Genomic DNA, 27,964 nt, shown 5'->3' with positions numbered 1-27,964 from the left:
AGAGTTGAACCTTCCTTTTGATAGCGCAGTTTTGAAACGCTCTTTTTGTAGAATCCGCAAGTGGATTTTTGGAGCTCTTTGAAGACTATGCTGCAAAAGGAAACATCTTCATATAAAATGTGGACAGAGGCCTTTTCAGAAACTACTTTGTGATGAATGCATTCAGCTCACAGGGTTGAACCTTCCTTTTGATAGAACAGTTGTGAAGCACTCTTTTAGTAGAATCTGAAAGTGGATATTTGGAGCTCTTTGAAGCTTATGATGGAAAAGGAAATCTCTTCACAAAAAACCTAGACGGAAGTATTCTCAGAAACTTCATTGTGATGAGTGAGTTCAACTCACAGAGCTGAACCAACCTTTTGATTGGACAGTTTTGAAACACTCTTTTTGTAGAGTCTGCAAGTGGATATTTGGAATGCTTTGAGGCTTGTGCTCGAAAAGGAAATTTCTTCATATAAATACTAGACAGAAGCATGCTCAGAAACTTCTTTGTGATGAGTGCATTGTACTCACAGACTTTAAATTTCCTTTTGATAGAGCAGTTTTGAAACAGTCTTTTTGTAGAATATGCAAGTTTATATTTGGTGCGATTTGAGGGCTAAGCTGGAAAAGGAAATATCTTCACATAAAAACTGGACAGAAGTATTCTCCTATCTTCTTTGTGATGTGTGCATTAAACTAACCGAGTAGAACCTTACTTTTGATAGAGCAGTTTTGAAACACCTTTTTTGTAGAATCTGCAAGTGCATATTTGGAGCGATTTTAGGCCTATGGTGAAAAGGGGGATATCTTCGCATAAAAACTAGATAGAAGCATTCTCAGAAACTTCCCTGTGCCTTATGCATTCAACTCACAGCCTTAAAACTTCCTTTTGAAAGAGCAGATTTGAAACACTGTTTTTGTAGAAACTGCAAGTGGATATTTGGAGCGCTTTGAGGCCTACGCAGGAAAAGGAAATATCCCCACATTAAAAGTAGACAAAAGCATTCTCCGAAACTACTTTGTGATGAAGGCATTCACCTCACAGAGTTGAACCTTCCCTTTGATGGAACAGTTTTGAAACACTCTTTCTGTAGAATCTGCAAGTGGATATTTGGAGGGCTTTGAGGCCTATGCTGGAAAAGGAAATATCTTCACATAATAACTAGACGGAAGCATTCACAGAAACTTCTCTGTGATGAGTGCATTCAACTCACAGAGTTCAACCTTCCCTTTGGTAGAACAGTTATGAAACACTCTCTTTGTAGAATCTACAAGAGATTATTTGGAGCTCATTGAGGCCTATGCTGGAAAAGAAAGTATCTTCCCATAAAAACTAAGCAGAATCATCCTCAGAGATATTTTTGTAATGAGTGCATTCAACTCACAGACTTGAACCTTCCTTTTGATAGAGTAGTTTTGAAACACTCATTTTGTAGAATCTGCAAGTGGATATTTGGAGTGCTTTGAGGTTTATGCTGGAAAAGGAAATATCTTCACATCAAAACTAGACAGAAGCATTCTCAGAAATTCCTGTGTGATGAGTGCATTCAACTCACAGACTTGAACATTCCTTTTGAGAGAACAGTTTTGAAACATTCTTTTTGTAGAATCTGCAAGTGGGTATTTTCAGCGATTTGAGGCCTATGCTTCAAAAAGAGAAATCTTCACATAAAAACTAGACAGAAGCATTCCCAGAAACTTCCCCATGCTCCATGCATTCAACTCACAGACTTAAACCTTCCGTTTGATAGAACAGTTTTGAAACACTCTTTTTGTAGAATCTGCAATTGGATATTTGGAGCGATTTGAGGCCTATGATGAAAAAGCAAATATCTTCACCTAAAAACTAGATAGAAGCATTCTCAGAAACTTCTTTGTGATGAGTGCATTCAACCCACAGAGTTGAAACTTCCTTTTTTTAGAACAGTTTTGTAACACTCTCTTTGTAGAATCTGAATGTGGATACTTGGTGCGCTTTGAGGCCTATGCAGGAAATGGAAATATGTTCTCATAAAAACTAAGCAGAAGCATACTCACAAAGTTCTTAGTGATGAGTGCATTCAACTCAGAGACTTAAATCTTCCTTTTGATATAGCAGTTTTAAGACTCTCTTTTTGTAGAATCTGCAAGTGGATATTTGGAGCGCTATGAGGCCTACGCTGCAAAAGGAAATATCTTCACATAAAAACTATACAGAAGCATTCTCAGAAACATCTCTATGATGAGCGCATTGTACATACAGACTTGAACATTCTTTTTGATAGAGCAGTTTTGAAACACTCCTTTTGTAGAATTTGCAAGTGGATATTTGGTGTGCTTTGAGGCCTAATCTGGAAAAGGAAATATCTTCACCTAAAAACTAGACAGAAACATTCTCAGAAACATCTCTGGGATGAGTACATTCAACCAACAGAGTTGAACATTCCTTTTGATAGACTAGTTTTGAAACACACTTTCTGTAGAATCTGCAAGTGGATATTTGGAGGGCTTTGAGGCCTATGCTGGAAAAGAAAATATCTTCACCTAAAAACTAGACAGAAGCATTCTCAGAAATTCCTTTGTGATGAGTGCATTCAACCCACAGGGTTGAAAGTTCCTTTTGATAGAACAATTCTGACACAATCTTCTTGTAGAATCTGCAAGTGGATATTTGGATTGCTTGAGGCCTATGCTGGAGTAAGAAATAATTTCACATAAAACTACATTGAAGCATTCTCAAAAACGTCTTTGTGATGTGTGCCTTCTACCCACAGAATTGAAACTTCCTTTTGATAAAACAGTTTTGAAACACCATATTGTAGAATCTGCAAGTGGATAGTTTTAGCACTTTGAGGCCTAGCCTGGAAAAGGTTATATCTTCACATCAAAACCGGACAGAAGCATTCTCAGAAACTTCCCTGTGCTTTATGAATTCAACTCACAGACTTGAAACTTCCTTGATAGAACAGTTTGGAAACACACTTTTTGTAGAACCTGGAAGTGGATATATGGAGCGCTTTGAGGTCTATGCAGGAAAAGGAAATACCATCACATAAAAACTAGACAGAAGTATTCTCAGAAACTTCTTCTTGATGTGTGCATTCAACTCACAGAGTTGAACCCTGCTTTTGAAAGAGCAGTTAGGAAACGCCCTTTTTGTAGGATCTGCAGGTGGATATTTTTGGCACTTTGAGGCCAATGCTGGAAATGGAAATATGTATTCATAAAAACTAGACAGAAGCATTCTCAGAAACTTCTCTATGTTTTATGATTTCAATTCACAGAGTTGAACCTTCCTTTTGATAGCGCAGTTTTGAAACGCTCTTTTTGTAGAATCCGCAAGTGGATTTTTGGAGCTCTTTGAAGACTATGCTGCAAAAGGAAACATCTTCATATAAAATTTGGACAGAGGCCTTTTCAGAAACTACTTTGTGATGAGCGCATTCAGCTCACAGGGTTGAACCTTCCTTTTGATAGAACAGTTGTGAAGCACTCTTTTAGTAGAATCTGAAAGTGGAAATTTGGAGCTCTTTGAAGCTTATGATGGAAAAGGAAATCTCTTCACAAAAAACCTTGACGGAAGTATTCTCAGAAACTTCATTGTGATGAGTGAGTTCAACTCACAGAGCTGAACCAACCTTTTGATTGAACAGTTTTGAAACACTCTTTTTGTAGAGTCTGCAAGTGGATATTTGGAATGCTTTGATGCTTGTGCTCGAAAAGGAAATTTCTTCATATAAATACTAGACAGAAGCATGCTCAGAAACTTCTTTGTGATGAGTGCATTGTACTCACAGACTTTAAATTTCCTTTTGATAGAGCAGTTTTGAAACAGTCTTTTTGTAGAATATGCAAGTTTATATTTGGTGCGATTTGAGGGCTAAGCTGGAAAAGGAAATATCTTCACATAAAAACTGGACAGGAGTATTCTCCTATCTTCTTTGTGATGTGTGCATTAAACTAACCGAGTAGAACCTTACTTTTGATAGAGCAGTTTTGAAACACCTTTTTTGTAGAATCTGCAAGTGCATATTTGGAGCGATTTTAGGCCTATGGTGAAAAGGGGGATATCTTCGCATAAAAACTAGATAGAAGCAGTCTCAGAAACTTCCCTGTGCCTTATGCATTCAACTCACAGCCTTAAAACTTCCTTTTGAAAGAGCAGATTTGAAACACTGTTTTTGTAGAAACTGCAAGTGGATATTTGGAGCGCTTTGAGGCCTACGCAGGAAAAGGAAATATCCCCACATTAAAAGTAGACAAAAGCATTCTCCGAAACTACTTTGTGATGAAGGCATTCACCTCACAGAGTTGAACCTTCCCTTTGTTGGAACAGTTTTGAAACACTCTTTCTGTAGAATCTGCAAGTGGACATTTGGAGGGCTTTGAGGCCTATGCTGGAAAAGGAAATATCTTCACATAATAACTGGACGGAAGCATTCACAGAAACTTCTCTGTGATGAGTGCATTCAACTCACAGAGTTCAACCTTCCCTTTGGTAGAACAGTTATGAAACACTCTCTTTGTAGAATCTACAAGAGATTATTTGGAGCTCATTGAGGCCTATGCTGGAAAAGAAAGTATCTTCCCATAAAAACTAAGCAGAATCATCCTCAGAGATATTTTTGTAATGAGGGCATTCAACTCACAGACTTGAACCTTCCTTTTGATAGAGTAGTTTTGAAACACTCATTTTGTAGAATCTGCAAGTGGATATTTGGAGTGCTTTGAGGTTTATGCTGGAAAAGGAAATATCTTCACATCAAAACTAGACAGAAGCATTCTCAGAAATTTCTGTGTGATGAGTGCATTCAACTCACAGACTTGAACATTCCTTTTGAGAGAACAGTTTTGAAACATTCTTTTTGTAGAATCTGCAAGTGGGTATTTTGAGCGATTTGAGGCCTATGCTGCAAAAAGAGATATCTTCACATAAAAACTAGACAGAAGCATTCCCAGAAACTTCCCCATGCTCCATGCATTCAACTCACAGACTTAAACCTTCCGTTTGATAGAACAGTTTTGAAACACTCTTTTTGTAGAATCTGCAATTGGATATTTGGAGCGATTTGAGGCCTATGATGAAAAAGCCAATATCTTCACCTAAAAACTAGATAGAAGCATTCTCAGAAACTTCTTTGTGATGAGTGCATTCAACCCACAGAGTTGAAACTTCCTTTTTTTAGAACAGTTTTGTAACACTCTCTTTGTAGAATCTGAATGTGGATACTTGGTGCGCTTTGAGGCCTATGCAGGAAATGGAAATATGTTCTCATAAAAACTAAGCAGAAGCATACTCACAAAGTTCTTAGTGATGAGTGCATTCAACTCAGAGACTTAAATCTTCCTTTTGATATAGCAGTTTTAAGACTCTCTTTTTGTAGAATCTGCAAGTGGATATTTGGAGCGCTATGAGGCCTACGCTGCAAAAGGAAATATCTTCACATAAAAACTATACAGAAGCATTCTCAGAAACATCTCTATGATGAGCGCATTGTACATACAGACTTGAACATTCTTTTTGATAGAGCAGTTTTGAAACACTCCTTTTGTAGAATTTGCAAGTGGATATTTGGTGTGCTTTGAGGCCTAATCTGGAAAAGGAAATATCTTCACCTAAAAACTAGACAGAAACATTCTCAGAAACTTCTCTGGGATGAGTACATTCAACCAACAGAGTTGAACATTCCTTTTGATAGACTAGTTTTGAAACACACTTTCTGTAGAATCTGCAAGTGGATATTTGGAGGGCTTTGAGGCCTATGCTGGAAAAGAATATATCTTCACCTAAAAACTAGACAGAAGCATTCTCAGAAATTCCTTTGTGATGAGTGCATTCAACCCACAGGGTTGAAAGTTCCTTTTGATAGAACAATTCTGACACAATCTTCTTGTAGAATCTGCAAGTGGATATTTGGATTGCTTGAGGCCTATGCTGGAGTAAGAAATAATTTCACATAAAACTACATTGAAGCATTCTCAAAAACGTCTTTGTGATGTGTGCCTTCTACTCACAGAATTGAAACTTCCTTTTGATAAAACAGTTTTGAAACACCATATTGTAGAATCTGCAAGTGGATAGTTTTAGCACTTTGAGGCCTAGCCTGGAAAAGGTTATATCTTCACATCAAAACCGGACAGAAGCATTCTCAGAAACTTCCCTGTGCTTTATGAATTCAACTCACAGACTTGAAACTTCCTTGATAGAACAGTTTGGAAACACACTTTTTGTAGAACCTGGAAGTGGATATTTGGAGCGCTTTGAGGTCTATGCAGGAAAAGGAAATACCATCACATAAAAACTAGACAGAAGTATTCTCAGAAACTTCTTCTTGATGTGTGCATTCAACTCACAGAGTTGAACCCTGCTTTTGAAAGAGCAGTTAGGAAACGCCCTTTTTGTAGGATCTGCAGGTGGATATTTTTGGCACTTTGAGGCCAATGCTGGAAATGGAAATATGTATTCATAAAAACTAGACAGAAGCATTCTCAGAAACTTCTCTATGTTTTATGATTTCAATTCACAGAGTTGAACCTTCCTTTTGATAGCGCAGTTTTGAAACGCTCTTTTTGTAGAATCCGCAAGTGGATTTTTGGAGCTCTTTGAAGACTATGCTGCAAAAGGAAACATCTTCATATAAAATTTGGACAGAGGCCTTTTCAGAAACTACTTTGTGATGAGCGCATTCAGCTCACAGGGTTGAACCTTCCTTTTGATAGAACAGTTGTGAAGCACTCTTTTAGTAGAATCTGAAAGTGGAAATTTGGAGCTCTTTGAAGCTTATGATGGAAAAGGAAATCTCTTCACAAAAAACCTTGACGGAAGTATTCTCAGAAACTTCATTGTGATGAGTGAGTTCAACTCACAGAGCTGAACCAACCTTTTGGTTGAACAGTTTTGAAACACTCTTTTTGTAGAGTCTGCAAGTGGATATTTGGAATGCTTTGATGCTTGTGCTCGAAAAGGAAATTTCTTCATATAAATACTAGACAGAAGCATGCTCAGAAACTTCTTTGTGATGAGTGCATTGTACTCACAGACTTTAAATTTCCTTTTGATAGAGCAGTTTTGAAACAGTCTTTTTGTAGAATATGCAAGTTTATATTTGGTGCGATTTGAGGGCTAAGCTGGAAAAGGAAATATCTTCACATAAAAACTGGACAGAAGTATTCTCCTATCTTCTTTGTGATGTGTGCATTAAACTAACCGAGTAGAACCTTACTTTTGATAGAGCAGTTTTGAAACACCTTTTTTGTAGAATCTGCAAGTGCATATTTGGAGCGATTTTAGGCCTATGGTGAAAAGGGGGATATCTTCGCATAAAAACTAGATAGAAGCATTCTCAGAAACTTCCCTGTGCCTTATGCATTCAACTCACAGCCTTAAAACTTCCTTTTGAAAGAGCAGATTTGAAACACTGTTTTTGTAGAAACTGCAAGTGGATATTTGGAGCGCTTTGAGGCCTACGCAGGAAAAGGAAATATCCCCACATTAAAAGTAGACAAAAGCATTCTCCGAAACTACTTTGTGATGAAGGCATTCACCTCACAGAGTTGAACCTTCCCTTTGTTGGAACAGTTTTGAAACACTCTTTCTGTAGAATCTGCAAGTGGACATTTGGAGGGCTTTGAGGCCTATGCTGGAAAAGGAAATATCTTCACATAATAACTGGACGGAAGCATTCACAGAAACTTCTCTGTGATGAGTGCATTCAACTCACAGAGTTCAACCTTCCCTTTGGTAGAACAGTTATGAAACACTCTCTTTGTAGAATCTACAAGAGATTATTTGGAGCTCATTGAGGCCTATGCTGGAAAAGAAAGTATCTTCCCATAAAAACTAAGCAGAATCATCCTCAGAGATATTTTTGTAATGAGGGCATTCAACTCACAGACTTGAACCTTCCTTTTGATAGAGTAGTTTTGAAACACTCATTTTGTAGAATCTGCAAGTGGATATTTGGAGTGCTTTGAGGTTTATGCTGGAAAAGGAAATATCTTCACATCAAAACTAGACAGAAGCATTCTCAGAAATTTCTGTGTGAGGAGTGCATTCAACTCACAGACTTGAACATTCCTTTTGAGAGAACAGTTTTGAAACATTCTTTTTGTAGAATCTGCAAGTGGGTATTTTCAGCGATTTGAGGCCTATGCTGCAAAAAGAGAAATCTTCACATAAAAACTAGACAGAAGCATTCCCAGAAACTTCCCCATGCTCCATGCATTCAACTCACAGACTTAAACCTTCCGTTTGATAGAACAGTTTTGAAACACTCTTTTTGTAGAATCTGCAATTGGATATTTGGAGCGATTTGAGGCCTATGATGAAAAAGCCAATATCTTCACCTAAAAACTAGATAGAAGCATTCTCAGAAACTTCTTTGTGATGAGTGCATTCAACCCACAGAGTTGAAACTTCCTTTTTTTAGAACAGTTTTGTAACACTCTCTTTGTAGAATCTGAATGTGGATACTTGGTGCGCTTTGAGGCCTATGCAGGAAATGGAAATATGTTCTCATAAAAACTAAGCAGAAGCATACTCACAAAGTTCTTAGTGATGAGTGCATTCAACTCAGAGACTTAAATCTTCCTTTTGATATAGCAGTTTTAAGACTCTCTTTTTGTAGAATCTGCAAGTGGATATTTGGAGCGCTATGAGGCCTACGCTGCAAAAGGAAATATCTTCACATAAAAACTATACAGAAGCATTCTCAGAAACATCTCTATGATGAGCGCATTGTACATACAGACTTGAACATTCTTTTTGATAGAGCAGTTTTGAAACACTCCTTTTGTAGAATTTGCAAGTGGATATTTGGTGTGCTTTGAGGCCTAATCTGGAAAAGGATATATCTTCACCTAAAAACTAGACAGAAACATTCTCAGAAACTTCTCTGGGATGAGTACATTCAACCAACAGAGTTGAACATTCCTTTTGATAGACTAGTTTTGAAACACACTTTCTGTAGAATCTGCAAGTGGATATTTGGAGGGCTTTGAGGCCTATGCTGGAAAAGAATATATCTTCACCTAAAAACTAGACAGAAGCATTCTCAGAAATTCCTTTGTGATGAGTGCATTCAACCCACAGGGTTGAAAGTTCCTTTTGATAGAACAATTCTGACACAATCTTCTTGTAGAATCTGCAAGTGGATATTTGGATTGCTTGAGGCCTATGCTGGAGTAAGAAATAATTTCACATAAAACTACATTGAAGCATTCTCAAAAACGTCTTTGTGATGTGTGCCTTCTACTCACAGAATTGAAACTTCCTTTTGATAAAACAGTTTTGAAACACCATATTGTAGAATCTGCAAGTGGATAGTTTTAGCACTTTGAGGCCTAGCCTGGAAAAGGTTATATCTTCACATCAAAACCGGACAGAAGCATTCTCAGAAACTTCCCTGTGCTTTATGAATTCAACTCACAGACTTGAAACTTCCTTGATAGAACAGTTTGGAAACACACTTTTTGTAGAACCTGGAAGTGGATATTTGGAGCGCTTTGAGGTCTATGCAGGAAAAGGAAATACCATCACATAAAAACTAGACAGAAGTATTCTCAGAAACTTCTTCTTGATGTGTGCATTCAACTCACAGAGTTGAACCCTGCTTTTGAAAGAGCAGTTAGGAAACGCCCTTTTTGTAGGATCTGCAGGTGGATATTTTTGGCACTTTGAGGCCAATGCTGGAAATGGAAATATGTATTCATAAAAACTAGACAGAAGCATTCTCAGAAACTTCTCTATGTTTTATGATTTCAATTCACAGAGTTGAACCTTCCTTTTGATAGCGCAGTTTTGAAACGCTCTTTTTGTAGAATCCGCAAGTGGATTTTTGGAGCTCTTTGAAGACTATGCTGCAAAAGGAAACATCTTCATATAAAATTTGGACAGAGGCCTTTTCAGAAACTACTTTGTGATGAGCGCATTCAGCTCACAGGGTTGAACCTTCCTTTTGATAGAACAGTTGTGAAACACTCTTTTAGTAGAATCTGAAAGTGGAAATTTGGAGCTCTTTGAAGCTTATGATGGAAAAGGAAATCTCTTCACAAAAAACCTAGACGGAAGTATTCTCAGAAACTTCATTGTGATGAGTGAGTTCAACTCACAGAGCTGAACCAACCTTTTGATTGAACAGTTTTGAAACACTCTTTTTGTAGAGTCTGCAAGTGGATATTTGGAATGCTTTGAGGCTTGTGCTCGAAAAGGAAATTTCTTCATATAAATACTAGACAGAAGCATGCTCAGAAACTTCTTTGTGATGAGTGCATTGTACTCACAGACTTTAAATTTCCTTTTGATAGAGCAGTTTTGAAACAGTCTTTTTGTAGAATATGCAAGTTTATATTTGGTGCGATTTGAGGGCTAAGCTGGAAAAGGAAATATCTTCACATAAAAACTGGACAGAAGTATTCTCCTATCTTCTTTGTGATGTGTGCATTAAACTAACCGAGTAGAACCTTACTTTTGATAGAGCAGTTTTGAAACACCTTTTTTGTAGAATCTGCAAGTGCATATTTGGAGCGATTTTAGGCCTATGGTGAAAAGGGGGATATCTTCGCATAAAAACTAGATAGAAGCATTCTCAGAAACTTCCCTGTGCCTTATGCATTCAACTCACAGCCTTAAAACTTCCTTTTGAAAGAGCAGATTTGAAACACTGTTTTTGTAGAAACTGCAAGTGGATATTTGGAGCGCTTTGAGGCCTACGCAGGAAAAGGAAATATCCCCACATTAAAAGTAGACAAAAGCATTCTCCGAAACTACTTTGTGATGAAGGCATTCACCTCACAGAGTTGAACCTTCCCTTTGATGGAACAGTTTTGAAACACTCTTTCTGTAGAATCTGCAAGTGGACATTTGGAGGGCTTTGAGGCCTATGCTGGAAAAGGAAATATCTTCACATAATAACTGGACGGAAGCATTCACAGAAACTTCTCTGTGATGAGTGCATTCAACTCACAGAGTTCAACCTTCCCTTTGGTAGAACAGTTATGAAACACTCTCTTTGTAGAATCTACAAGAGATTATTTGGAGCTCATTGAGGCCTATGCTGGAAAAGAAAGTATCTTCCCATAAAAACTAAGCAGAATCATCCTCAGAGATATTTTTGTAATGAGGGCATTCAAATCACAGACTTGAACCTTCCTTTTGATAGAGTAGTTTTGAAACACTCATTTTGTAGAATCTGCAAGTGGATATTTGGAGTGCTTTGAGGTTTATGCTGGAAAAGGAAATATCTTCACATCAAAACTAGACAGAAGCATTCTCAGAAATTTCTGTGTGATGAGTGCATTCAACTCACAGACTTGAACATTCCTTTTGAGAGAACAGTTTTGAAACATTCTTTTTGTAGAATCTGCAAGTGGGTATTTTCAGCGATTTGAGGCCTATGCTGCAAAAAGAGAAATCTTCACATAAAAACTAGACAGAAGCATTCCCAGAAACTTCCCCATGCTCCATGCATTCAACTCACAGACTTAAACCTTCCGTTTGATAGAACAGTTTTGAAACACTCTTTTTGTAGAATCTGCAATTGGATATTTGGAGCGATTTGAGGCCTATGATGAAAAAGCAAATATCTTCACCTAAAAACTAGATAGAAGCATTCTCAGAAACTTCTTTGTGATGAGTGCATTCAACCCACAGAGTTGAAACTTCCTTTTTTTAGAACAGTTTTGTAACACTCTCTTTGTAGAATCTGAATGTGGATACTTGGTGCGCTTTGAGGCCTATGCAGGAAATGGAAATATGTTCTCATAAAAACTAAGCTGAAGCATACTCACAAAGTTCTTAGTGATGAGTGCATTCAACTCAGAGACTTAAATCTTCCTTTTGATATAGCAGTTTTAAGACTCTCTTTTTGTAGAATCTGCAAGTGGATATTTGGAGCGCTATGAGGCCTACGCTGCAAAAGGAAATATCTTCACATAAAAACTATACAGAAGCATTCTCAGAAACATCTCTATGATGAGCGCATTGTACATACAGACTTGAACATTCTTTTTGATAGAGCAGTTTTGAAACACTCCTTTTGTAGAATTTGCAAGTGGATATTTGGTGTGCTTTGAGGCCTAATCTGGAAAAGGAAATATCTTCACCTAAAAACTAGACAGAAACATTCTCAGAAACTTCTCTGGGATGAGTACATTCAACCAACAGAGTTGAACATTCCTTTTGATAGACTAGTTTTGAAACCCACTTTCTGTAGAATCTGCAAGTGGATATTTGGAGGGCTTTGAGGCCTATGCTGGAAAAGAAAATATCTTCACCTAAAAACTAGACAGAAGCATTCTCAGAAATTCCTTTGTGATGAGTGCATTCAACCCACAGGGTTGAAAGTTCCTTTTGATAGAACAATTCTGACACAATCTTCTTGTAGAATCTGCAAGTGGATATTTGGATTGCTTGAGGCCTATGCTGGAGTAAGAAATAATTTCACATAAAACTACATTGAAGCATTCTCAAAAACGTCTTTGTGATGTGTGCCTTCAACTCACAGAATTGAAACTTCCTTTTGATAAAACAGTTTTGAAACACCATATTGTAGAATCTGCAAGTGGATAGTTTTAGCACTTTGAGGCCTAGCCTGGAAAAGGTTATATCTTCACATCAAATCCGGACAGACGCATTCTCAGAAACTTCACTGTGCTTTATAAATTCAACTCACAGACTTGAAACTTCCTTTTGATAGAACAGTTTGGAAACACACTTTTTGTAGAACCTGGAAGTGGATATTTGGAGCGCTTTGAGGTCTATGCAGGAAAAGGAAATACCATCACATAAAAACTAGACAGAAGTATTCTCAGAAACTTCTTCATGATGTGTGCATTCAACTCACAGAGTTGAACCCTGCTTTTGAAAGAGCAGTTATGAAACGCCCTTTTTGTAGGATCTGCAGGTGGATATTTTTGGCACTTTGAGGCCAATGCTGGAAATGGAAATATGTATTCATAAAAACTAGACAGAAGCATTCTCAGAAACTTCTCTATGTTTTATGATTTCAATTCACAGAGTTGAACCTTCCTTTTGATAGCGCAGTTTTGAATCGCTCTTTTTGTAGAATCCGCAAGTGGATTTTTGGAGCTCTTTGAAGACTATGCTGCAAAAGGAAACATCTTCATATAAAATTTGGACAGAGGCCTTTTCAGAAACTACTTTGTGATGAACGCATTCAGCTCACAGGGTTGAACCTTTCTTTTGATAGAACAGTTGTGAAGCACTCTTTTAGTAGAATCTGAAAGTGGATATTTGGAGCTCTTTGAAGCATATGATGGAAAAGGAAATCTCTTCACAAAAAACCTAGACGGAAGTATTCTCAGAAACTTCATTGTGATGAGTGAGTTCAACTCACAGAGCTGAACCAACCTTTTGATTGAACAGTTTTGAAACACTCTTTTTGTAGAGTCTGCAAGTGGATATTTGGAATGCTTTGAGGCTTGTGCTCGAAAAGGAAATTTCTTCATATAAATACTAGACAGAAGCATGCTCAGAAACTTCTTTGTGATGAGTGCATTGTACTCACAGACTTTAAATTTCCTTTTGATAGAGCAGTTTTGAAACAGTCTTTTTGTAGAATATGCAAGTTTATATTTGATGCGATTTGAGGGCTAAGCTGGAAAAGGAAATATCTTCACACAAAAACTGGACAGAAGTATTCTCCTATCTTCTTTGTGATGTGTGCATTAAACTAACCGAGTAGAACCTTACTTTTGATAGAGCAGTTTTGAAACACCTTTTTTGTAGAATCTGCAAGTGCATATTTGGAGCGATTTTAGGCCTATGGTGAAAAGGGGGATATCTTCGCATAAAAACTAGATAGAAGCATTCTCAGAAACTTCCCTGTGCCTTATGCATTCAACTCACAGCCTTAAAACTTCCTTTTGAAAGAGCAGATTTGAAACACTGTTTTTGTAGAAACTGCAATTGGATATTTGGAGCGCTTTGAGGCCTACGCAGGAAAAGGAAATATCCCCACATTAAAAGTAGACAAAAGCATTCTCCGAAACTACTTTGTGATGAAGGCATTCACCTCACAGAGTTGAACCTTCCCTTTGATGGAACAGTTTTGAAACACTCTTTCTGTAGAATCTGCAAGTGGATATTTGGAGGGCTTTGAGGCCTATGCTGGAAAAGGAAATATCTTCACATAATAACTGGACGGAAGCGTTCACAGAAACTTCTCTGTGATGAGTGCATTCAACTCACAGAGTTCAACCTTCCCTTTGGTAGAACAGTTATGAAACACTCTCTTTGTAGAATCTACAAGAGATTATTTGGAGCTCATTGAGGCCTATGCTGGAAAAGAAAGTATCTTCCCATAAAAACTAAGCAGAATCATCCTCAGAGATATTTTTGTAATGAGGGCATTCAACTCACAGACTTGAACCTTCCTTTTGATAGAGTAGTTTTGAAACACTCATTTTGTAGAATCTGCAAGTGGATATTTGGAGTGCTTTGAGGTTTATGCTGGAAAAGGAAATATCTTCACATCAAAACTAGACAGAAGCATTCTCAGAAATTTCTGTGTGATGAGTGCATTCAACTCACAGACTTGAACATTCCTTTTGAGAGAACAGTTTTGAAACATTCTTTTTGTAGAATCTGCAAGTGGGTATTTTCAGCGATTTGAGGCCTATGCTGCAAAAAGAGAAATCTTCACATAAAAACTAGACAGAAGCATTCCCAGAAACTTCCCCATGCTCCATGCATTCAACTCACAGACTTAAACCTTCCGTTTGATAGAACAGTTTTGAAACACTCTTTTTGTAGAATCTGCAATTGGATATTTGGAGCGATTTGAGGCCTATGATGAAAAAGCAAATATCTTCACCTAAAAACTAGATAGAAGCATTCTCAGAAACTTCTTTGTGATGAGTGCATTCAACCCACAGAGTTGAAACTTCCTTTTTTTAGAACAGTTTTGTAACACTCTCTTTGTAGAATCTGAATGTGGATACTTGGTGCGCTTTGAGGCCTATGCAGGAAATGGAAATATGTTCTCATAAAAACTAAGCAGAAGCATACTCACAAAGTTCTTCGTGATGAGTGCATTCAACTCAGAGACTTAAATCTTCCTTTTGATATAGCAGTTTTAAGACTCTCTTTTTGTACAATCTGCAAGTGGATAATTGGAGCGCTATGAGGCCTATGCTGCAAAAGGAAATATCTTCACATAAAAACTATACAGAAGCATTCTCAGAAACATCTCTATGATGAGCGCATTGTACATACAGACTTGAACATTCTTTTTGATAGAGCAGTTTTGAAACACTCCTTTTGTAGAATTTGCAAGTGGATATTTGGTGTGCTTTGAGGCCTAATCTGGAAAAGGAAATATCTTCACCTAAAAACTAGACAGAAACATTCTCAGAAACTTCTCTGGGATGAGTACATTCAACCAACAGAGTTGAACATTCCTTTTGATAGACTAGTTTTGAAACCCACTTTCTGTAGAATCTGCAAGTGGATATTTGGAGGGCTTTGAGGCCTATGCTGGAAAAGAAAATATCTTCACCTAAAAACTAGACAGAAGCATTCTCAGAAATTCCTTTGTGATGAGTGCATTCAACCCACAGGGTTGAAAGTTCCTTTTGATAGAACAATTCTGACACAATCTTCTTGTAGAATCTGCAAGTGGATATTTGGATTGCTTGAGGCCTATGCTGGAGTAAGAAATAATTTCACATAAAACTACATTGAAGCATTCTCAAAAACGTCTTTGTGATGTGTGCCTTCAACTCACAGAATTGAAACTTCCTTTTGATAAAACAGTTTTGAAACACCATATTGTAGAATCTGCAAGTGGATAGTTTTAACACTTTGAGGCCTAGCCTGGAAAAGGTTATATCTTCACATCAAATCCGGACAGACGCATTCTCAGAAACTTCCCTGTGCTTTATAAATTCAACTCACAGACTTGAAACTTCCTTTTGATAGAACAGTTTGGAAACACACTTTTTGTAGAACCTGGAAGTGGATATTTGGAGCGCTTTGAGGTCTATGCAGGAAAAGGAAATACCATCACATAAAAACTAGACAGAAGTATTCTCAGAAACTTCTTCATGATGTGTGCATTCAACTCACAGAGTTGAACCCTGCTTTTGAAAGAGCAGTTATGAAACGCCCTTTTTGTAGGATCTGCAGGTGGATATTTTTGGCACTTTGAGGCCAATGCTGGAAATGGAAATATGTATTCATAAAAACTAGACAGAAGCATTCTCAGAAACTTCTCTATGTTTTATGATTTCAATTCACAGAGTTGAACCTTCCTTTTGATAGCGCAGTTTTGAAACGCTCTTTTTGTAGAATCCGCAAGTGGATTTTTGGAGCTCTTTGAAGACTATGCTGCAAAAGGAAACATCTTCATATAAAATTTGGACAGAGGCCTTTTCAGAAACTACTTTGTGATGAACGCATTCAGCTCACAGGGTTGAACCTTTCTTTTGATAGAACAGTTGTGAAGCACTCTTTTAGTAGAATCTGAAAGTGGATATTTGGAGCTCTTTGAAGCATATGATGGAAAAGGAAATCTCTTCACAAAAAACCTAGACGGAAGTATTCTCAGAAACTTCATTGTGATGAGTGAGTTCAACTCACAGAGCTGAACCAACCTTTTGATTGAACAGTTTTGAAACACTCTTTTTGTAGAGTCTGCAAGTGGATATTTGGAATGCTTTGAGGCTTGTGCTCGAAAAGGAAATTTCTTCATATAAATACTAGACAGAAGCATGCTCAGAAACTTCTTTGTGATGAGTGCATTGTACTCACAGACTTTAAATTTCCTTTTGATAGAGCAGTTTTGAAACAGTCTTTTTGTAGAATATGCAAGTTTATATTTGATGCGATTTGAGGGCTAAGCTGGAAAAGGAAATATCTTCACACAAAAACTGGACAGAAGTATTCTCCTATCTTCTTTGTGATGTGTGCATTAAACTAACCGAGTAGAACCTTACTTTTGATAGAGCAGTTTTGAAACACCTTTTTTGTAGAATCTGCAAGTGCATATTTGGAGCGATTTTAGGCCTATGGTGAAAAGGGGGATATCTTCGCATAAAAACTAGATAGAAGCATTCTCAGAAACTTCCCTGTGCCTTATGCATTCAACTCACAGCCTTAAAACTTCCTTTTGAAAGAGCAGATTTGAAACACTGTTTTTGTAGAAACTGCAATTGGATATTTGGAGCGCTTTGAGGCCTACGCAGGAAAAGGAAATATCCCCACATTAAAAGTAGACAAAAGCATTCTCCGAAACTACTTTGTGATGAAGGCATTCACCTCACAGAGTTGAACCTTCCCTTTGATGGAACAGTTTTGAAACACTCTTTCTGTAGAATCTGCAAGTGGATATTTGGAGGGCTTTGAGGCCTATGCTGGAAAAGGAAATATCTTCACATAATAACTGGACGGAAGCGTTCACAGAAACTTCTCTGTGATGAGTGCATTCAACTCACAGAGTTCAACCTTCCCTTTGGTAGAACAGTTATGAAACACTCTCTTTGTAGAATCTACAAGAGATTATTTGGAGCTCATTGAGGCCTATGCTGGAAAAGAAAGTATCTTCCCATAAAAACTAAGCAGAATCATCCTCAGAGATATTTTTGTAATGAGGGCATTCAACTCACAGACTTGAACCTTCCTTTTGATAGAGTAGTTTTGAAACACTCATTTTGTAGAATCTGCAAGTGGATATTTGGAGTGCTTTGAGGTTTATGCTGGAAAAGGAAATATCTTCACATCAAAACTAGACAGAAGCATTCTCAGAAATTTCTGTGTGATGAGTGCATTCAACTCACAGACTTGAACATTCCTTTTGAGAGAACAGTTTTGAAACATTCTTTTTGTAGAATCTGCAAGTGGGTATTTTGAGCGATTTGAGGCCTATGCTGCAAAAAGAGAAATCTTCACATAAAAACTAGACAGAAGCATTCCCAGAAACTTCCCCATGCTCCATGCATTCAACTCACAGACTTAAACCTTCCGTTTGATAGAACAGTTTTGAAACACTCTTTTTGTAGAATCTCCAATTGGATATTTGGAGCGATTTGAGGCCTATGATGAAAAAGCCAATATCTTCACCTAAAAACTAGATAGAAGCATTCTCAGAAACTTCTTTGTGATGAGTGCATTCAACCCACAGAGTTGAAACTTCCTTTTTTTAGAACAGTTTTGTAACACTCTCTTTGTAGAATCTGAATGTGGATACTTGGTGCGCTTTGAGGCCTATGCAGGAAATGGAAATATGTTCTCATAAAAACTAAGCAGAAGCATACTCACAAAGTTCTTCGTGATGAGTGCATTCAACTCAGAGACTTAAATCTTCCTTTTGATATAGCAGTTTTAAGACTCTCTTTTTGTAGAATCTGCAAGTGGATATTTGGAGCGCTATGAGGCCTACGCTGCAAAAGGAAATATCTTCACATAAAAACTATACAGAAGCATTCTCAGAAACATCTCTATGATGAGCGCATTGTACATACAGACTTGAACATTCTTTTTGATAGAGCAGTTTTGAAACACTCCTTTTGTAGAATTTGCAAGTGGATATTTGGTGCGCTTTGAGGCCTAATCTGGAAAAGGAAATATCTTCACCTAAAAACTAGACAGAAACATTCTCAGAAACTTCTCTGGGATGAGTACATTCAACCAACAGAGTTGAACATTCCTTTTGATAGACTAGTTTTGAAACACACTTTTTGTAGAATCTGCAAGTGGATATTTGGAGGGCTTTGAGGCCTATGCTGGAAAAGAAAATATCTTCACCTAAAAACTAGACAGAAGCATTCTCAGAAATTCCTTTGTGATGAGTGCATTCAACCCACAGGGTTGAAAGTTCCTTTTGATAGAACAATTCTGACACAATCTTCTTGTAGAATCTGCAAGTGGATATTTGGATTGCTTGAGGCCTATGCTGGAGTAAGAAATAATTTCACATAAAACTACATTGAAGCATTCTCAAAAACGTCTTTGTGATGTGTGCCTTCAACTCACAGAATTGAAACTTCCTTTTGATAAAACAGTTTTGAAACACCATATTGTAGAATCTGCAAGTGGATAGTTTTAGCACTTTGAGGCCTAGCCTGGAAAAGGTTATATCTTCACATCAAAACCGGACAGAAGCATTCTCAGAAACTTCCCTGTGCTTTATGAATTCAACTCACAGACTTGAAACTTCCTTTTGATAGAACAGTTTGGAAACACACTTTTTGTAGAACCTGGAAGTGGATATTTGGAGCGCTTTGAGGTCTATGCAGGAAAAGGAAATACCATCACATAAAAACTAGACAGAAGTATTCTCAGAAACTTCTTCGTGATGTGTGCATTCAACTCACAGAGTTGAACCCTGCTTTTGAAAGAGCAGTTATGAAACGCCCTTTTTGTAGGATCTGCAGGTGGATATTTTTGGCACTTTGAGGCCAATGCTGGAAATGGAAATATGTATTCATAAAAACTAGACAGAAGCATTCTCAGAAACTTCTCTATGTTTTATGATTTCAATTCACAGAGTTGAAGCTTCCTTTTGATAGCGCAGTTTTGAAACGCTCTTTTTGTAGAATCCGCAAGTGGATTTTTGGAGCTCTTTGAAGACTATGCTGCAAAAGGAAACATCTTCATATAAAATTTGGACAGAGGCCTTTTCAGAAACTACTTTGTGATGAGCGCATTCAGCTCACAGGGTTGAACCTTCCTTTTGATAGAACAGTTGTGAAGCACTCTTTTAGTAGAATCTGAAAGTGGATATTTGGAGCTCTTTGAAGCTTATGATGGAAAAGGAAATCTCTTCACAAAAAACCTAGACGGAAGTATTCTCAGAAACTTCATTGTGATGAGTGAGTTCAACTCACAGAGCTGAACCAACCTTTTGATTGAACAGTTTTGAAACACTCTTTCTGTAGAGTCTGCAAGTGGATATTTGGAATGCTTTGAGGCTTGTGCTCGAAAAGGAAATTTCTTCATATAAATACTAGACAGAAGCATGCTCAGAAACTTCTTTGTGATGAGTGCATTGTACTCACAGACTTTAAATTTCCTTTTGATAGAGCAGTTTTGAAACAGTCTTTTTGTAGAATATGCAAGTTTATATTTGGTGCGATTTGAGGGCTAAGCTGGAAAAGGAAATATCTTCACATAAAAACTGGACAGAAGTATTCTCCTATCTTCTTTGTGATGTGTGCATTAAACTAACCGAGTAGAACCTTACTTTTGATAGAGCAGTTTTGAAACACCTTTTTTGTAGAATCTGCAAGTGCATATTTGGAGCGATATTAGGCCTATGGTGAAAAGGGGGATATCTTCGCATAAAAACTAGATAGAAGCATTCTCAGAAACTTCCCTGTGCCTTATGCATTCAACTCACAGCCTTAAAACTTCCTTTTGAAAGAGCAGATTTGAAACACTGTTTTTGTAGAAACTGCAAGTGGATATTTGGAGCGCTTTGAGGCCTACGCAGGAAAAGGAAATATCCCCACATTAAAAGTAGACAAAAGCATTCTCCGAAACTACTTTGTGATGAAGGCATTCACCTCACAGAGTTGAACCTTCCCTTTGTTGGAACAGTTTTGAAACACTCTTTCTGTAGAATCTGCAAGTGGACATTTGGAGGGCTTTGAGGCCTATGCTGGAAAAGGAAATATCTTCACATAATAACTGGACGGAAGCATTCACAGAAACTTCTCTGTGATGAGTGCATTCAACTCACAGAGTTCAACCTTCCCTTTGGTAGAACAGTTATGAAACACTCTCTTTGTAGAATCTACAAGAGATTATTTGGAGCTCATTGAGGCCTATGCTGGAAAAGAAAGTATCTTCCCATAAAAACTAAGCAGAATCATCCTCAGAGATATTTTTGTAATGAGGGCATTCAACTCACAGACTTGAACCTTCCTTTTGATAGAGTAGTTTTGAAACACTCATTTTGTAGAATCTGCAAGTGGATATTTGGAGTGCTTTGAGGTTTATGCTGGAAAAGGAAATATCTTCACATCAAAACTAGACAGAAGCATTCTCAGAAATTTCTGTGTGATGAGTGCATTCAACTCACAGACTTGAACATTCCTTTTGAGAGAACAGTTTTGAAACATTCTTTTTGTAGAATCTGCAAGTGGGTATTTTGAGCGATTTGAGGCCTATGCTGCAAAAAGAGATATCTTCACATAAAAACTAGACAGAAGCATTCCCAGAAACTTCCCCATGCTCCATGCATTCAACTCACAGACTTAAACCTTCCGTTTGATAGAACAGTTTTGAAACACTCTTTTTGTAGAATCTGCAATTGGATATTTGGAGCGATTTGAGGCCTATGATGAAAAAGCCAATATCTTCACCTAAAAACTAGATAGAAGCATTCTCAGAAACTTCTTTGTGATGAGTGCATTCAACCCACAGAGTTGAAACTTCCTTTTTTTAGAACAGTTTTGTAACACTCTCTTTGTAGAATCTGAATGTGGATACTTGGTGCGCTTTGAGGCCTATGCAGGAAATGGAAATATGTTCTCATAAAAACTAAGCAGAAGCATACTCACAAAGTTCTTAGTGATGAGTGCATTCAACTCAGAGACTTAAATCTTCCTTTTGATATAGCAGTTTTAAGACTCTCTTTTTGTAGAATCTGCAAGTGGATATTTGGAGCGCTATGAGGCCTACGCTGCAAAAGGAAATATCTTCACATAAAAACTATACAGAAGCATTCTCAGAAACATCTCTATGATGAGCGCATTGTACATACAGACTTGAACATTCTTTTTGATAGAGCAGTTTTGAAACACTCCTTTTGTAGAATTTGCAAGTGGATATTTGGTGTGCTTTGAGGCCTAATCTGGAAAAGGAAATATCTTCACCTAAAAACTAGACAGAAACATTCTCAGAAACTTCTCTGGGATGAGTACATTCAACCAACAGAGTTGAACATTCCTTTTGATAGACTAGTTTTGAAACACACTTTCTGTAGAATCTGCAAGTGGATATTTGGAGGGCTTTGAGGCCTATGCTGGAAAAGAATATATCTTCACCTAAAAACTAGACAGAAGCATTCTCAGAAATTCCTTTGTGATGAGTGCATTCAACCCACAGGGTTGAAAGTTCCTTTTGATAGAACAATTCTGACACAATCTTCTTGTAGAATCTGCAAGTGGATATTTGGATTGCTTGAGGCCTATGCTGGAGTAAGAAATAATTTCACATAAAACTACATTGAAGCATTCTCAAAAACGTCTTTGTGATGTGTGCCTTCTACTCACAGAATTGAAACTTCCTTTTGATAAAACAGTTTTGAAACACCATATTGTAGAATCTGCAAGTGGATAGTTTTAGCACTTTGAGGCCTAGCCTGGAAAAGGTTATATCTTCACATCAAAACCGGACAGAAGCATTCTCAGAAACTTCCCTGTGCTTTATGAATTCAACTCACAGACTTGAAACTTCCTTGATAGAACAGTTTGGAAACACACTTTTTGTAGAACCTGGAAGTGGATATTTGGAGCGCTTTGAGGTCTATGCAGGAAAAGGAAATACCATCACATAAAAACTAGACAGAAGTATTCTCAGAAACTTCTTCTTGATGTGTGCATTCAACTCACAGAGTTGAACCCTGCTTTTGAAAGAGCAGTTAGGAAACGCCCTTTTTGTAGGATCTGCAGGTGGATATTTTTGGCACTTTGAGGCCAATGCTGGAAATGGAAATATGTATTCATAAAAACTAGACAGAAGCATTCTCAGAAACTTCTCTATGTTTTATGATTTCAATTCACAGAGTTGAACCTTCCTTTTGATAGCGCAGTTTTGAAACGCTCTTTTTGTAGAATCCGCAAGTGGATTTTTGGAGCTCTTTGAAGACTATGCTGCAAAAGGAAACATCTTCATATAAAATTTGGACAGAGGCCTTTTCAGAAACTACTTTGTGATGAGCGCATTCAGCTCACAGGGTTGAACCTTCCTTTTGATAGAACAGTTGTGAAGCACTCTTTTAGTAGAATCTGAAAGTGGAAATTTGGAGCTCTTTGAAGCTTATGATGGAAAAGGAAATCTCTTCACAAAAAACCTTGACGGAAGTATTCTCAGAAACTTCATTGTGATGAGTGAGTTCAACTCACAGAGCTGAACCAACCTTTTGATTGAACAGTTTTGAAACACTCTTTTTGTAGAGTCTGCAAGTGGATATTTGGAATGCTTTGATGCTTGTGCTCGAAAAGGAAATTTCTTCATATAAATACTAGACAGAAGCATGCTCAGAAACTTCTTTGTGATGAGTGCATTGTACTCACAGACTTTAAATTTCCTTTTGATAGAGCAGTTTTGAAACAGTCTTTTTGTAGAATATGCAAGTTTATATTTGGTGCGATTTGAGGGCTAAGCTGGAAAAGGAAATATCTTCACATAAAAACTGGACAGAAGTATTCTCCTATCTTCTTTGTGATGTGTGCATTAAACTAACCGAGTAGAACCTTACTTTTGATAGAGCAGTTTTGAAACACCTTTTTTGTAGAATCTGCAAGTGCATATTTGGAGCGATTTTAGGCCTATGGTGAAAAGGGGGATATCTTCGCATAAAAACTAGATAGAAGCATTCTCAGAAACTTCCCTGTGCCTTATGCATTCAACTCACAGCCTTAAAACTTCCTTTTGAAAGAGCAGATTTGAAACACTGTTTTTGTAGAAACTGCAAGTGGATATTTGGAGCGCTTTGAGGCCTACGCAGGAAAAGGAAATATCCCCACATTAAAAGTAGACAAAAGCATTCTCCGAAACTACTTTGTGATGAAGGCATTCACCTCACAGAGTTGAACCTTCCCTTTGTTGGAACAGTTTTGAAACACTCTTTCTGTAGAATCTGCAAGTGGACATTTGGAGGGCTTTGAGGCCTATGCTGGAAAAGGAAATATCTTCACATAATAACTGGACGGAAGCATTCACAGAAACTTCTCTGTGATGAGTGCATTCAACTCACAGAGTTCAACCTTCCCTTTGGTAGAACAGTTATGAAACACTCTCTTTGTAGAATCTACAAGAGATTATTTGGAGCTCATTGAGGCCTATGCTGGAAAAGAAAGTATCTTCCCATAAAAACTAAGCAGAATCATCCTCAGAGATATTTTTGTAATGAGGGCATTCAACTCACAGACTTGAACCTTCCTTTTGATAGAGTAGTTTTGAAACACTCATTTTGTAGAATCTGCAAGTGGATATTTGGAGTGCTTTGAGGTTTATGCTGGAAAAGGAAATATCTTCACATCAAAACTAGACAGAAGCATTCTCAGAAATTTCTGTGTGAGGAGTGCATTCAACTCACAGACTTGAACATTCCTTTTGAGAGAACAGTTTTGAAACATTCTTTTTGTAGAATCTGCAAGTGGGTATTTTCAGCGATTTGAGGCCTATGCTGCAAAAAGAGAAATCTTCACATAAAAACTAGACAGAAGCATTCCCAGAAACTTCCCCATGCTCCATGCATTCAACTCACAGACTTAAACCTTCCGTTTGATAGAACAGTTTTGAAACACTCTTTTTGTAGAATCTGCAATTGGATATTTGGAGCGATTTGAGGCCTATGATGAAAAAGCCAATATCTTCACCTAAAAACTAGATAGAAGCATTCTCAGAAACTTCTTTGTGATGAGTGCATTCAACCCACAGAGTTGAAACTTCCTTTTTTTAGAACAGTTTTGTAACACTCTCTTTGTAGAATCTGAATGTGGATACTTGGTGCGCTTTGAGGCCTATGCAGGAAATGGAAATATGTTCTCATAAAAACTAAGCAGAAGCATACTCACAAAGTTCTTAGTGATGAGTGCATTCAACTCAGAGACTTAAATCTTCCTTTTGATATAGCAGTTTTAAGACTCTCTTTTTGTAGAATCTGCAAGTGGATATTTGGAGCGCTATGAGGCCTACGCTGCAAAAGGAAATATCTTCACATAAAAACTATACAGAAGCATTCTCAGAAACATCTCTATGATGAGCGCATTGTACATACAGACTTGAACATTCTTTTTGATAGAGCAGTTTTGAAACACTCCTTTTGTAGAATTTGCAAGTGGATATTTGGTGTGCTTTGAGGCCTAATCTGGAAAAGGATATATCTTCACCTAAAAACTAGACAGAAACATTCTCAGAAACTTCTCTGGGATGAGTACATTCAACCAACAGAGTTGAACATTCCTTTTGATAGACTAGTTTTGAAACACACTTTCTGTAGAATCTGCAAGTGGATATTTGGAGGGCTTTGAGGCCTATGCTGGAAAAGAATATATCTTCACCTAAAAACTAGACAGAAGCATTCTCAGAAATTCCTTTGTGATGAGTGCATTCAACCCACAGGGTTGAAAGTTCCTTTTGATAGAACAATTCTGACACAATCTTCTTGTAGAATCTGCAAGTGGATATTTGGATTGCTTGAGGCCTATGCTGGAGTAAGAAATAATTTCACATAAAACTACATTGAAGCATTCTCAAAAACGTCTTTGTGATGTGTGCCTTCTACTCACAGAATTGAAACTTCCTTTTGATAAAACAGTTTTGAAACACCATATTGTAGAATCTGCAAGTGGATAGTTTTAGCACTTTGAGGCCTAGCCTGGAAAAGGTTATATCTTCACATCAAAACCGGACAGAAGCATTCTCAGAAACTTCCCTGTGCTTTATGAATTCAACTCACAGACTTGAAACTTCCTTGATAGAACAGTTTGGAAACACACTTTTTGTAGAACCTGGAAGTGGATATTTGGAGCGCTTTGAGGTCTATGCAGGAAAAGGAAATACCATCACATAAAAACTAGACAGAAGTATTCTCAGAAACTTCTTCTTGATGTGTGCATTCAACTCACAGAGTTGAACCCTGCTTTTGAAAGAGCAGTTAGGAAACGCCCTTTTTGTAGGATCTGCAGGTGGATATTTTTGGCACTTTGAGGCCAATGCTGGAAATGGAAATATGTATTCATAAAAACTAGACAGAAGCATTCTCAGAAACTTCTCTATGTTTTATGATTTCAATTCACAGAGTTGAACCTTCCTTTTGATAGCGCAGTTTTGAAACGCTCTTTTTGTAGAATCCGCAAGTGGATTTTTGGAGCTCTTTGAAGACTATGCTGCAAAAGGAAACATCTTCATATAAAATGTGGACAGAGGCCTTTTCAGAAACTACTTTGTGATGAGCGCATTCAGCTCACAGGGTTGAACCTTCCTTTTGATAGAACAGTTGTGAAGCACTCTTTTAGTAGAATCTGAAAGTGGAAATTTGGAGCTCTTTGAAGCTTATGATGGAAAAGGAAATCTCTTCACAAAAAACCTAGACGGAAGTATTCTCAGAAACTTCATTGTGATGAGTGAGTTCAACTCACAGAGCTGAACCAACCTTTTTATTGAACAGTTTTGAAACACTCTTTTTGTAGAGTCTGCAAGTGGATATTTGGAATGCTTTGAGGCTTGTGCTCGAAAAGGAAATTTCTTCATATAAATACTAGACAGAAGCATGCTCAGAAACTTCTTTGTGATGAGTGCATTGTACTCACAGACTTTAAATTTCCTTTTGATAGAGCAGTTTTGAAACAGTCTTTTTGTAGAATATGCAAGTTTATATTTGGTGCGATTTGAGGGCTAAGCTGGAAAAGGAAATATCTTCACATAAAAACTGGACAGAAGTATTCTCCTATCTTCTTTGTGATGTGTGCATTAAACTAACCGAGTAGAACCTTACTTTTGATAGAGCAGTTTTGAAACACCTTTTTTGTAGAATCTGCAAGTGCATATTTGGAGCGATTTTAGGCCTATGGTGAAAAGGGGGATATCTTCGCATAAAAACTAGATAGAAGCATTCTCAGAAACTTCCCTGTGCCTTATGCATTCAACTCACAGCCTTAAAACTTCCTTTTGAAAGAGCAGATTTGAAACACTGTTTTTGTAGAAACTGCAAGTGGATATTTGGAGCGCTTTGAGGCCTACGCAGGAAAAGGAAATATCCCCACATTAAAAGTAGACAAAAGCATTCTCCGAAACTACTTTGTGATGAAGGCATTCACCTCACAGAGTTGAACCTTCCCTTTGATGGAACAGTTTTGAAACACTCTTTCTGTAGAATCTGCAAGTGGACATTTGGAGGGCTTTGAGGCCTATGCTGGAAAAGGAAATATCTTCACATAATAACTGGACGGAAGCATTCACAGAAACTTCTCTGTGATGAGTGCATTCAACTCACAGAGTTCAACCTTCCCTTTGGTAGAACAGTTATGAAACACTCTCTTTGTAGAATCTACAAGAGATTATTTGGAGCTCATTGAGGCCTATGCTGGAAAAGAAAGTATCTTCCCATAAAAACTAAGCAGAATCATCCTCAGAGATATTTTTGTAATGAGGGCATTCAAATCACAGACTTGAACCTTCCTTTTGATAGAGTAGTTTTGAAACACTCATTTTGTAGAATCTGCAAGTGGATATTTGGAGTGCTTTGAGGTTTATGCTGGAAAAGGAAATATCTTCACATCAAAACTAGACAGAAGCATTCTCAGAAATTTCTGTGTGATGAGTGCATTCAACTCACAGACTTGAACATTCCTTTTGAGAGAACAGTTTTGAAACATTCTTTTTGTAGAATCTGCAAGTGGGTATTTTCAGCGATTTGAGGCCTATGCTGCAAAAAGAGAAATCTTCACATAAAAACTAGACAGAAGCATTCCCAGAAACTTCCCCATGCTCCATGCATTCAACTCACAGACTTAAACCTTCCGTTTGATAGAACAGTTTTGAAACACTCTTTTTGTAGAATCTGCAATTGGATATTTGGAGCGATTTGAGGCCTATGATGAAAAAGCAAATATCTTCACCTAAAAACTAGATAGAAGCATTCTCAGAAACTTCTTTGTGATGAGTGCATTCAACCCACAGAGTTGAAACTTCCTTTTTTTAGAACAGTTTTGTAACACTCTCTTTGTAGAATCTGAATGTGGATACTTGGTGCGCTTTGAGGCCTATGCAGGAAATGGAAATATGTTCTCATAAAAACTAAGCTGAAGCATA

This window comes from Pongo pygmaeus, chromosome 17 (genome assembly GCF_028885625.2).
Source record: "Pongo pygmaeus isolate AG05252 chromosome 17, NHGRI_mPonPyg2-v2.0_pri, whole genome shotgun sequence".
NCBI lineage: Eukaryota > Metazoa > Chordata > Mammalia > Primates > Hominidae > Pongo > Pongo pygmaeus.
The sequence above is the reverse complement of the archived record's forward strand: the minus strand, read 5'-3'. Positions refer to the sequence as shown.